Source organism: Podarcis tiliguerta (genome assembly GCF_965153285.1).
Source record: "Podarcis tiliguerta genome assembly, chromosome: 3".
Taxonomy (NCBI): Eukaryota; Metazoa; Chordata; class Lepidosauria; order Squamata; family Lacertidae; genus Podarcis; species Podarcis tiliguerta.
The window spans coordinates 87,250,652-87,264,594 of record NC_139536.1 but is presented as its reverse complement, the minus strand read 5'-3'; the positions used below and the strand labels follow the sequence as shown (position 1 = coordinate 87,264,594).

The 13,943-nt window shown below is 41.8% G+C and overlaps 1 protein-coding gene across 1 annotated transcript in view; it reads left to right on the top strand.

Annotated features, from left to right (window-relative positions):
• The first annotated feature begins 4,966 nt into the window (after positions 1–4,966).
• FAM83B (family with sequence similarity 83 member B) overlaps positions 4,967–13,943 on the top strand; it is a 50,037-nt gene continuing 41,060 nt past the window's right edge. Inside the window, exon 1 of the mRNA XM_083431542.1 lies at positions 4,967–5,201. The gene's annotated coding sequence lies outside the window, so the exon portion shown is untranslated. The remainder of the gene's footprint in view (positions 5,202–13,943) is intronic.

The following is a 13,943-nucleotide window of genomic DNA, read 5'->3' as shown; positions in this document are numbered from 1 at the left end:
GTGAAGAAAGCCAAGCAAAACTAATTATGCCGCCTATGAGGACAGCAAAAAAAAACAACCCTGAATGTAACATGAAGAAACCTTCAACTTCATTAACTGCGTTTAAAATAGAAGTGAAAAGGCAGCTTTCTCAGCAACTGCTGAACAAGAATGGATTATGAAATTTTATGCAGCCTAAAGGCATTTTTTAAATACAGGGAGGTTTCAGAATTCTGAAGGTTTTAAAAAAACACTTTGGAGAGGTTTGTTTGCAAAAGATCAAACAAAACTGCCATGCCCTGAATGATGATAATGGCACCGAATTCTGAACTTAGGCAGGCTTGCTGTACGTCAGGAAAATTCCTGACATGTCCTGGTTTTCAGGTGTAAAAATGGCACGGGGGGGGGGGGTATTGCTAAATCTGCAAAATGTCAGGGGAAACCCAGATCTATGGCAACATGATGGAAAAAGCAGCGGAAACAGTTCCCAAAGCTCAGAATCACTGTTTTGGGGGGTGTCAGGAATTTTACTTTTTGAAATATGCCAATCCTATATAAACCTGACCTCACTGGGAGGCAAGCAACCATCTTATATGCATATAAAATATTTAGCCTAAACTAGCACACAGTGATCTCATCAATGAAGAGTGAAGCCCTACAGAAACAATAAAAATATCAAGAAATGAGGGGGAAACAGATGTCATCCACAAGCAACAGACTCAATATGTAGTTAAAAAAATCTGAATTTAACTAGAAACCAATTGAAATGTCATAGCTTGTAGTATTCTGTGACAAGCTCCCTGCTAATAATAATAATAATAATAATAATAATAATAATAATAATAAATTTATACCCCGCCCATCTGGGCAGCTTCTAACAAAATATTAAAATACAATAGTCTGTCAAACATTAAAAGCTTCCCTAAACAGGGCTGCCTTCAGATGTCTTCTAACACATATTACATTTGATGATTCATTTAGAATGGCTTTAAAAAAAAAAAAAAAATTCCCTGCCCTGTTTGTTGTGGCATATTTGAGTATATGAGAGTTCCCAAGATGGCAGTGGGGATCTTTGTCTATGTTTGGCCACCAGACACCAATTTAACTTAAGATGGGAGATCAAATATGACTTTGGCGTGACAGTTAAAAACAAGGCTTCCTGAGTTGGAGAAAATGGCTTCTATGTATGTTTAGATATCATCAGGTACTGTGTGTCACTTTGTGAGTGTGTACACAGCCCCTAACCTCACAAATCACACTTCCCGTTTACACTTTTCCCCCCCCCTTTAAATTCTTGTATTTCTTTGAATCCCCGGGCATACCCTGGGCACACCCTGCTTAAAGTGCAAGATTTCAGGAGGCACTAAAGGGTCAGGAAACAACATTTTCTATCAAAGGATAACTGCTAGAATAAGAACGTTCCCATACAAAACTTTTCTGAAGGAGACTACTAATTGTGACCTCCTAGCCTAGAGATTAAGCAGAATGGAGGGATCCTATTGTGCCCATTTTGGAATTGGCCATGCTGTGCCTGCAGAGACCTCTAGTTGCCTGTACCACTATAAGTTTATGATGACATTTGCCAATAGCAATACACCCTGATATTATGAGCTTTTGATAGATGGTATGCTAGAACTGAGGACACGGGTGGCGCTGTGGGTTAAACCACTTGTCGATCAGAAGGTCGGTGGTTCGAATCCCCGCAATGGGGTGAGGTCCCGTTGCTCGGTCCCAGGTCCTGCCAACCTAGCAGTTCAAAAGCACGTTTATCATGCCTCTGCCATGTGCTTCATTCTCTAAAATGTGGTCTGTTCATCACTGTTACTGTTTAGCTTGGTGTTTCTTTCACTGACTGTGAAATGGGCTTTTGTTAAGCTGTTGATAACACAAACTTGTACCATACTCTGGGATTGCTCTCTTTGAGGCTACAATTTTATACCCATGTTCCCAAGAAGAAGCCTTACTAAACTAAAAGGGATTTGCTCCTGAATGAATGCATAGCAGTGCACCGTTACAAATTCTCGTTTGCTTGTTTTTTAATTAAGAGAAGCGTTTGCTCATCATGGACCAAGAAACATAGAAACTGTAATTTATGGCTTGTGTGTCATCTTCTGTGGCGTGTAAGCTGAACACAGAACAAAGAGAGAAGGCATATATCATTAGAAAAAGGAGGAGATGGAATATAAAAGGTGTTCAGGAAAGTAAGCTTATTAGTCCACTGTGTTTTGAAAGACTCTTTGTAGAGCAAATAACATAATAGAACTCTGCTTCTAGTTGAATAATCAACAACCCCTTTGTGTGCTGGCCATCCTTCCTAAAGCAGAGCAGAAGAATGTCGATCAGATAACCAGGTAAACTCTATCTCACAAAGGGTTTTATAAACAGAAATCCTTCAGAAGCATATCCATAGTTTTTTACCGCCACTGCAAATTCTGAATATTCATCCCTTAAAACTGTTAAAAAATCATCTGCTAGAAGCTTCTTAGAAAACCAGTAACACAGCTGAAAACCTGAGAATGACTGCCTTGCCTCCTGCTCATTGAATTGTTAAGCACCACTTCCTGAAATTGGCTTTGGAAATGTTACATATGCATTTAATTTAATTAAATGGTGCTAGTGCTTTTAATTGGATTGCTATAGATTAAATGTTCCTCTTCACATAAGAATCAGACTGTTAGTAGAAAGTTGCTTTTCATTTCAACATCCTCAAAACTACTGAACTCTTCAACCAAATAAACTTTTTAAAAAATCAAATTAAATATTTTCCCTATTCCCCCCCCCCTCTTCTTATTCCCCCACCTACCCATTGTTAGCTTTCACTTCTTTTTCTGGTGAGAGAGGCATCAAGTACGCTTGTAGAATGTTACTGTTCTAGAGTAAGAAGGAAGTCCTTTAAAATAAATCAGTTCGATGGAAGTGTCTCTGACTTCCTTAATCCAAAACATAAAAGCTTTTATTGAGAGTCCATTTCCCTTGATATATGGTTTTAGGAATGTCATTATCTTTTAGCTTCAGTTTCCCTTTTGTAAAATGGAAATAATAATAATAATTAATAATAATAATAATAGACACAAGTGGTTACAGTTCTCTAATAAATAGAAATAATATGGGCAGCCTAAATTTCAGACAGTTAAAATCCACATACCAACAAAGTGCTTTCTAAGGTGGCTTTTTTGCATAAACTTTAACTCCGGGTGTGCAAATCACTTTCACGTTTTGTGTACACATTTCAGGATTTCCACATGAAAGAGGTTTTTGAGCAGTACTTACATGTGTGCATCATGAGCACAAACATAACCTGGGAAGACAACTTGTGCATGTTTCTCCATTGTTAGCAGACACGAAAGAATTCTTGTGAGACTTCATTCATTCTTGTATGCAAATATACGAGAACTCAAGCTTGGTGCAATCATTGCCAAAACCATGATCACAGATGAGCCAGTGCCAAGGCCCCAGTGCCTTGAGAGGACCCACAACTGCCAACTTATGACTAGTTGTAACTGAAAAATGCACCATTGCTAGTGTGAGAGAACCCATTGGGAGATTTGGGCCCTCACAGCTAGTTAGTCTTCACTCCACCTCAGAGGCAGGAAGCAGGCAGTGCAGTCACCATTCACTTTGCTCACTCTTTGTTATCAGTCTCTTTCACCACAAGTCTTGGAGACACCAGATGATGAAGCAGCAGCGGTGACTTTATTTTTCCATTGGCAAATAACCATTTGAACTGAATCAATATAAACCAGAGGAATTTACAGATCACCCTGAAGTGACCAGTGGTGGCCTGACCCATTTTGCCGCCTGAAGCGAAACAGGAAGGTGCTGTCTCACCTGGCAACTGCCACCTCTGCCATTCCCTCACCCCTGAACCCAAGGCTGTGCACAGGACTTGTTTTTGAGACGGAACTCGCAGGAACTTGGTTCTGGCACCTTTCAGGTGGGCGCCATAGCCATTGTAAGAGAAGAAGGCAGGACTTCATGGTGAGTTCTGGTATCTCTTTTTTATATAGAGAAAAATAGCACTGGTTGCACAGCTTCCAGCGGTGAAGACACCACCAACACAGGAGGAGTGATAGTAGCTTCTCCTCGCTTCGCTTATGACGCTTCTCTTATGGTAGCAAGGAGCATCTCCACCCCCATCTTTCTGCCTGGACACTGAGGTCCAGCTCTGAGGGTCTTCTGGTGGTTCCCTTCCTGTGAGAAGCAAGGTTACAGGGAAGCAGGCAGAGGGCCTTCTCGGTAGTGGCACCCACCCTGTGGAACACCCTCCCATCAGATGTCAAGGAAATAAACAACTACCTGACTTTTAGAAGACATCTGAAGACAGCCCTGTTTAGGGAAGTTTTTCATGTTTGATGTTTGTTGTGTTTTTAATATTCTATTGGGAGCCACCCAGAGTGGTTGGGGAAACCCAGCCAGATGGGTGGGGTATAAATAAATTGTTGTTGTGGAGGCAGAGGCAGTAGAGGACTTCTCTGGCACCACAATAAGGTGCCTCCTGCCCACCCACCCTCACCAGAGAGACAAGGAGAAGCACCTGCAGGTGACTGGAACCTAGAACTTCTCCAGTGAAGGGGGCACTAAGAGGGTTGCCATACGTCCGGAAATATGGCAACCCTGGCAGGAGGCACGTATCGTGGAGCCTTAAAAAAATGAGATGAATGCCTGGATGGAAGCCAATTCTTGTGAGAGCTGGCTTCTCTGTGGGAGGGGGCCGTCGCCTGAGGCAGCTGCCTCGTTGGGCCTTACAGACGGGACGGCCCTGGTGAGACCCTAAGAAGTCTCCCACTTCCTCTGAGGCCACCTTCTTGCCCTCGGCGCCCTTCCAGCACCCGCCCCTCTGAAGCCGCAGCAGCTGCTGAGCTGACAATGGAAAGGAGGCATGTACTTTGCTCGGGAAAGGGCTGGGTCTTTTGGGTTCAACCAAGCTCTTGCTCCACTTCTGCTGCTGCTGCTTTTCTTTTCTTTCCTTTTTGGCGGCGGCCGCCAGGGCTGGGTTTGCGCTTCTCGAGCATGTTGGAACTGGTTTCCACGCCCATCCCTGCCCACAACGCTCCTGAGAGCGAGCGCGAGGAGGACGGGAAATACCTGCGAGGAGGGGAGCCGTGTTGCAACTTGAAGCTCGCCACTTTTCCCCCATTGCGCGCAGTTGCCTCCGCGCTAATTCCCATGCTAGGCGAAGCTTCCGAGGGGACGGACGGCCAAGCGCGCGGGGACGCAGCAAAGTAAGTGGTCCCGAGTTTCTTTTCCAGCCTTCCCCTCCGCCCTCTCAGTTTGGGCGAGTTTCTCTTGAAGGTGCACGGCAGGCAACGGAGGGAGTTTCCAATTTGCCAAGACACCAGCCTAGTCCCCCCCCCCCCTTTTTTCCCGTTCTCTTTTTGAACAGAAGCCGATGCGCGCCTGGTCATCTCACATTCCACTCCACTGACGCCCTCTTTCTGTCGACAGGGGGGAAATGTCTGACTCCGGTTTCTAGTGCTTTTTTGTTTGCCCAAGTGTGTAGACATTCTCATGGCTCCTAGTTTAAAATGGATGGGGCTGCTCTTCCGACGTGAGGAGAAAATAAAACCGAGGACTCCAAGGAGGCTTTTCTCACTCCAGCCCATAACGGACGCGGCACAAGCCCTGGAGTTAATGGTCTTGTAAAAGGGAAGGACGTTGCTTTGTAAGGAAAGGACACCCGGTTGTATATCTTAGAGGGACTTGGCAGGACAGGAAAATAAGAGAGCTATCCAACAAAGTTTTGACTAGGGCTGTGTTCTTCAACCTTAAGTTCTCAGGTGTTGGTGTACTACAACTCCCATCATCCCTGACCATTGGCTAAATTGTCTGGGGAAGATTGGAGTTATAGTCCAAGATCATCTGGGCACCGATGGTTGGAGAGACCAAGGAGTAAGGATAAGGTGAAGAGCTACCACATGATGGGAAGGGCAGAGTTGGTGTGATTTGGTTGTCTCCCTTCTCACCAGATAAAAATCATTCCTGTTTCAAGTGCCACAGTAATATTTGATGTGTTTCATGTGGAAGAGAACAGGGTTAAGAATTCCAGGCTATTTTCACCTGTTAGGCTAACATTTGTCTTTTTTTGTTTTTCGTTTAACTGATCTGGAAGGCAAATGCAAAACCTACATGGTTAATGGTGTACATTCAGGTTGTAAGGCTACTTGGGAGTAAGTCATTCAAACATGGTGGGCTTGCTTTCAGCATCTGAGTCTAGCTTTCAAGCAGTACTAGTAGAAAGACTGGACAGGTGGAAAGCAACCCTCGTACATCAAAAATGAGAGCCCAGTGGATGAGGCCAATGGCCCACCTAGTCCAGCATCCTGTTCTCACAATGGCCAAACAGATGTCTTTGGAAAGCAGGCAGGCCCAACCTGAGTGCAATAACACTGCCCACCTGCGATTCTTAGGAACTGGTATTACAGTGCATTTGTTTTGCTCTTAAAATCAGATTCATCCACCAGCTGCACGACAGGAGCAGAAGCAGAACTAGTCACAGAGTTCAACCTCTGTTAAATCAATAGTCTCACGAAGGCTCTTTTATTGAGGTTTAGATAATTAAAAACCACACAATTAATCAACCCAAAAAATCTTTACTTGGTTGCTAGCATGCTAACAGCCATCTAATTTTGCAACACATCATTTGTTCATCTATAACCAGGCTTTGGCGGATTAATATTGCATGACCTCTTAAATGTGTTGGGCTATTTTTTTTTGGGGGGGGGGTGTTATTGCTTTGTTTTTGTTTTATTATGGATTTTGTGTTCTTGTTTTGTATTTTTATTTTGTGAACCACCCTGGATCTTCAGATGATGGGCGGTATACAGATGAAAGAAATAATAATAATAATTTGTTTTCATATTGCGTGATAGTGGATAAATTAACTTCAATAGTGAAACCCTTAAGGTCAAATGGGTAGAGCAATAGAATGCCTAGAATTGGGGGGGGGGGGGCTGGTGTCCTTAAAGTTTTTAGAAAAATAGCAGTAATGTAAAACCAAGGCTGGCTGATGAGAGGCATACTGTTCATTCAAACTTGCAGTCCACTTATTTTTTCTCAAGGTGCCTTATGTTTTGCACACCTCCTTTTAAGCCATTTCTCAAGGCGACTGTACATCTTACGTGGGCATTTATGTACATGCATACTTTTAAATCACATGTCCCAAATGTCATGGATGCTTGGAGGACAGAGTCATCTGGAAGCTAAACAAGAACTGTGTTATTTTTCTCAAACACAAAAAACAACACAGCCACAGGAAACACCCAACTCTACCTCCATCCTGTTTCTTTTCCACCCGACTCTACCCCAGTACAATTAAGTCTAGTGCCTCCTAGAGAACAGAGGCAATATGACACTGTTATGGTTATACAAAAGGGCCTGATTTATTTAATTTTTTTTAAAAAAAATTGTTTGGAGGACATCAGTATGTACCCAAAATACCCTCTTTTGGGTGTTACATTAATACTGAACAAGACACAACAAACTAGGGGAGTGTTGGGTGTTGTGCTTTTTTTGCTCCTGGGTTCTTTTAATATTTCCCATATACAATATTTGCTTGCACTTTTAACCTGTAGCTAATTGAGCCCGTAACAATGAATTTCTATTATTCATATCAAAGAACTATATGTATTAATGAGATGAAATCCCTGATTCAAAAGGTAAGTTAATATGGCTTCAGTGGGGGGCGGGGGGGAAATGTTTTAGACAGTGATCTTAGTGTGATCTCCATTAAATTCAAATGCCTTGAGCAACTTCTCCATGAGCAGTTTGATTCAAGAATACATTCCCATTAGACACCTAAGCTTCAAATAAAACAACGTTGCGTATTAAATTTCAGTTCTTTCTTTGGATTTGTTCCCATCTGCTATAAGTGGTCTTTGCAGCTTGATCACCAGGCAGTAGCCTGTTCTGCATGCTTACTTGGAAGTGGGTCATACTGATTTCAGTAGGCTCCACCTCCTACTGGAGCCTTACAGCACGTTCTTGTGCATGTTTATAAAGAAGTCCCTCTGTATCCACTGTGTTTATTCCCAAGCAAGTAATATAATAATAATAATAATAATAATAATAATAATAATAATAATAATAATTTATTATTTGTACCCCGCCCATCTGGCTGGGCTTCCCCAGCCACTCTGGGCGGCTTCCATAGAAACAAAAATACAGTAAAATATCACAGATTAAAAACTTCCCTGAACAGGGCTGCCTTAAGATGTCTTCTAAATGTCAGGTAGTTATTTATTGCTTTGACATCTGATGGGAGGGCGTTCCACAGGGTGGGCGCCACTACCGAGAAGGCCCTCTGCCTGGTTCCCTGTAGCTTTGCTACTCGCAATGAGGAAACCGCCAGAAGGCCCTCGGAGCTGGACCTCAGTGTCCGGGCAGAACGATGGGGGTCTCCTTAGAATTGAAGCCATAATATTCAAGCTTTTAACGTATATGGATACCTGTGCCTAACAAAATCTGATTACATTTGTTCTCCCTTTTTGTATAAATGGTAGATAATGTATTAATATACATGTTTAAATATAGGGCAGTAGGTCTTTTGCATCAGAGTTTTTGATACTTTCCTTGCTTTAAACCAGTGGTTTTCAGCACTGTGGCGTGGCACCCTGGGGCGCCTTGAATGATGATCAGGGGTCCCGCGGGCAACACAGGCCTGTGTCTTCTGATGCCCTCTCACAATTCTGTCTGCCAAAGGCTTGCATGACTGTGTGTTACAGCAGCCCTGGTTCCAAGCTCCCCAGGCAAATGGTGCCTCTGGGGCTGGTCAGAGGCTGCTGGTTGCCAGAAGCTGAGGCATCCTCAGAATAAGCAAGGAAGCAAGCAGGTGAGGGAGGCCAGCCAGCCAGCCAGCCCTTGCTGTTGGGAATGGACACACAAGTCCCAGGCCCTTGTGGGGCAGTGTGAGAAGGCACCTCTCTTTGGGGTGAAAGGGGGGCAACTGAGAGACCAGGGGCAGCAGCAGCAGCTGCCCAGAGGACTCCCAAGAAGATGGGAGAGAGGAGGAGGCTGAGGAAACACTCCACAAGGGAGGGTGTCTGAAAAAGGGTGAGAGGCTGGCAGCTTTGCATGCAAGGGGTGACATAACTGGGCTCCTGAGCCCCACAAGGGGGGCACAGAAAGAATGTACTTGGTCAAGGGAGCCGTGGACTCAAAAAGTTAAGCCTCTGCTTTAAACAGATATTACTAATCTGTTTGTTTTGTTTTAGAGATATTTTTTAATGACCTATATTATAAAGAACTGTTTCTCTTTTTTAAATAACAAATTATGAAGAAAGACAGTAGGGATGAAATAACACTTGTGGTACATTAGTATTGGTGTTATATAGTAATTAACTCAACAGTGCCATAGGTGTGGGTAGGTCTTAGTAGACATTTATTTGTTGTGTTATTAATGGCATTCTTTTGCAACAGTGTCTGGAACAGTTATTGTTGCTTAATGAAGCATTGTTTTAGCAAGACTCATAATGTCCTAATTGGGTGGGGTATTATGTTTCAGAAGGGGATTTGAGAACGTGCTAATCTGCGTGGATCACTTAAAACTGCTGCATTTCTTGTTTGGTCTTTCATGAAGAATAGGCAGGGATTTTCCGAGGTGTGGGTTTTGGAACAAAACAGGTGTGCTGTAAATCAGTTTTAACAGGGATGCATACATTTGTTTTCTGATCAAAACAATGGTGTTGGTCTCTGACCCTATGAAAAAGTCCAAGTTTATTTACTATGACCATTGAACCAGCTATAAAAGTACTTATTGGTTCCGTTCAGCTTCTTCCAGGGATCAGCTACAATGCCAAAAGTTAAAAGACACTGTAATTTAACATTTTGATTTTCTATAGAGGATTTGTGTGTGCGTGTGTATGGGTTTAATTATTATTATTCCCGTAAAGCAGATGGGATACTAGCCTGAGACCTAGTAACTTGCCTAAGGCCACTGATGAGCTGTTGCTTCCAGCTGTTCCACACACCTCCCAGAACCCAAAGAGGTGGCAAATGTTTTTATTGAACTGTTTTATAATGCAGCTGTGCTCTGTTCTGTAGTTTCCATTTCATTCATTATTGACACTTCTGGAGCCTGTACTGATGAGTGCCTTAGAAATGACTGGTAGATTGGGTCTAAGCATAACTTGATTTTGTTGGATTTTTGTTGTACTGTATACTGTTTTGGGCAGTAGAATCTTCAGCTAATTTAGTTAATGATCCATAAATAACCAACACCAATCTATGAGGAAACTGTTGGATTTAATTCAGTGATTTTAATAACTGTCACATAATTAATTTTTCTTCACATCCCAGTTTTTAACCACATGCAGTATAATGTGGGTAACACATCTGCCTACCAGATCATGTGTGTGGGATTGCTGCCTTAAACGTATACAAATGCGATTCATTTACATCTATATTAATATCTGCTTGCTTTTTGTATTCTGTGCACATTGCTTATTATGGGGTGTGAGGCACAAAATACAGCCATCGGTTTGCACAGATCTGTTCATAAGCTAAAACATTTGTGTATTCAATTGCTAATAGATAAGCTGATGTTTTTGAGGATCTGTTTGATGTCAGTAATGGTCTCTATAGAGTCTATACCAAACCAAAGTGAGGTGAAATTTAAGTTTGCTAGAACTGTATTCTGTGTAAGAAACATTTACTTCTCACACTTATAGCACAACTTTCCCCCAATAAGATAAGAGTGGCATTTCCCCCTGTGAAGTAGGATAGTCTTGAATGTGCTAAAGGATTACTTTAGCAAGCTTCATGGCTGAGCAGAGATTTAAATTAGTTCCACCTAGTGCACATCTGTCTAGGCCCTATGTTACACTCTCTCTAACCACTGAAAAACCACACTGGTATTAAATCTGAATTTTCAGCCTGGGTAAAGTAATAATTCTATTTTCCTACACTTTCTCACTAGGTTCTGTCTAGGGCTGGGCAATATATCAATATATCCTACAAAACTGGTTTGAAGTCTATATGGTGTTACTGGTTTCGGAGTTTTGGACCTGGCAATACATCGCGAATAATGATGTGTATTTCAGCTGGGCGATATTATCATCCAAATCTGGTTTCAAGCCCATATCATGATAATTGGTTTCATGATGTTTGTTTGTTTGTTTGTGTGTGTGTGTTATGTAAAAATCACAATGTGAGAAAAAACATGAAGCCAATCAATGCCTCTACATAGCTCCATCCGTATTTCAGACATTGTGATATATATCGCAATGTTTAGCTTGTGATATATCGTGATGTTGAAAACCAGAATATCGCCCAGTCCTAGTTCTGTCATGGAGACTACTAGTAGCTCTTCTGTCCTACAAATGCACACTCTTAAGGACAGTGGTGGGGTACCTGTGGCCTGCCAAATGTTGCCAAGCTCGCTTCCCATCATCCTTGACCCACTGGCCATGTTGGCTGAGGCTGTTGAGATTTGGAGCCCAGCAGCACCGGGGGGGGGGGGCACAGATTATTACTCATGGTTGTAGATGGATCTGTACTAAACTGAGCTGAGTGTTCTTATAGTTGATTGCGCCATTGACCAAGAACATAAGAAGAGCCTACTAGATCAGGCCAGTGGTTCATCCAATCTAGCAACCTCTTTCTCGCATTGGCCAAACAAATGCCTATGAGAGGCCAGCTGGGAAGACCTGAGTCCAACAGCACTATTCCCACTTGTGATTCCCAGATTATGAATAGATAAACATGTTGGTAGGTGGGAGCAGGATTGGGGAAAAGGTGAATTCCAACTAATCTACAAGTGTCCTCACGGAATCTGTGAAGAACTGGAATAATGACCAAAAGAAACTCTCAGTTTGATGTTTTGTATTTTGTTTTTGAAAAAGGACTGCCTCACTGTGGTTAGAGATTTTGTGGCTGGTGAACAAATTGAAAGTTAATCCAGAGAAAACTGATGATGTGATACTACAGTGCCTGCCATGTTAGGCTGTGTTTATTTAAGATATCTTTGTACTGTCTTTCAAAGCCAAAGGTACTCTCAGGGTAATTTAAATAATAAAAAGTTAAAACATAAAGCAATTAACCATGCCACATAACGCCGTAGTGAAGGCACCAGTTTTATTCAGTTAGAAGCAACTTGGAACAGTCAGGTAAACAAGGTCCATTGAAAGATAATCACGGAAGGAGCCACACAATAGAATTCCACAAGGATGGGGCCATTACTGAAAAGGCCCAATCTCTTGTACTTCACCCCTCAAACCTTCAGGGTTGTAATGGTGAGCTGGTGAGCAGGGCATCTGTGGCCAGTTTTATGGCCCAGAAAGGCTAGTTTTTAACCAATTAACTGAATAATAATTATTTTTTACATTTCTAGTTATGTATTACAAATCATTTGAAGATCCTGATAGAATGAAACAGTTTGTCTTATATGTAAGAACTCCTGATGTAACAATTAAAAAGTTGTTGCACATGCCTTTAAAGAAAGGCACTATTTAATACCGGCATCCCCAAACTTGGCCCTCCAGATGTTTTGCGACTACAATTCCCATCATCCCTGACCACTGGTCCTGTTAGCTAGGGATGATGGGAGTTGTAGTCCCAAAAACATCTGAAGGGCCAAGTTTGGGGGTGCCTGATTTAATATATCAACAGTGAAATTAAGTACCCAATACTAAACACATTTTAAGATGACATTAGTGTAAAATATGTGCTGACATTGGCTTTGAGGAAGAAATATCTTCATTTGCTTTTGGGTTTTATTGCTAAAAGAGATTTTAGAAGAGTTTCGTGTTAAGTAGAAAATATTTCCCAGCTTTGTAAAAAAACAAAACAAAAACAAGACAGAAGAGAGAGAAAATCATTAAACTCCATCAAATTTGGCTTGGGGAGAAGAGAGATGGCTCTTCTTGTGTGGCCTTTACAGAAACCAGCACTTCTGTAATTGAAAGTGCTGAAGTCTTAGCTTGTTGCTAGTCTCTCCGGTTAATTGGGATGCAGATCTTAAATCTACAGCTAAAGCTTTTCCCTGGGTGAGTTATCTTCATAAACTGCCATTCTGAACCTAGCCCACCCAAGATGTCAAACAATATAAAGGCTAAAAGCAAATAATAATAATAAATTTCAAAAGCTGAATGAACAAACAGTTGATTAAAATAAAACTCAACCTGTATAATTATAGTAATAAGTAAAAAAAATAAATTGTCATATATAATACAATGTGCTCAGATCATTCTAACCAGTCAATGCATATTAATAAAAAATACCTTTACCCCATGTCTTCTACAAGAGGGTCTTTAGTATTTAAGCACTCAGCTTGCCATGCATGTAACAATTTGGTTTCTTCAACCTGCAGAACTTGCACTTCTGCAAGTACCCCACATAAGGTCTATTTCTGAGGAATCTATTGTTATGTTCTGGAATTCCCTACCAATTTAAATCAGCCAGGAATCCTGGCTATATTGTTTTAGGTGCCTGTTGAACACTCTTTTTCATTTATTTTTGTTCCGCCGAGTCTACCCAGACACATATATTATTGGATATTTGCTTTTTATTGGTTTGTGGAATTTCTTTACAGTTTTATTTGTGCCCTTCTTGGAGTGACCCTTTGATCAAGTGGTACAGAGATTCTCTACATGAGTAGGGTTTGGCTAGGCTTTGACTGCAGGCTGAATGTATCTCATAAGGGAGGAAAGTGATGGTCGTTAAGAAGATGCTTTCAGGGCAAGAGGGTTCATAAGAGAATGAATCATAAGGGAATTCTGCTGGGGCCTTTCAATATGGGAATACGGAGATTATAGATTGAGTTATATATATGCAAAACAGTTCCTTGTATTTGAATCAGTCAAAGCTTGCTCTTGGGTCCCATGGGTGCTTCACGGGGAAAATGTTCTAAGCCAGTGGTTGCTGCAGTGACTATTGGACTTGACCTGTCCTTCTTGGCTACTTGTATGTTGGTAGAAGGAAGTGCTATCTTGAGAGTGTCCTGCATGTACAGTGGTACCTCGGGTTACAGA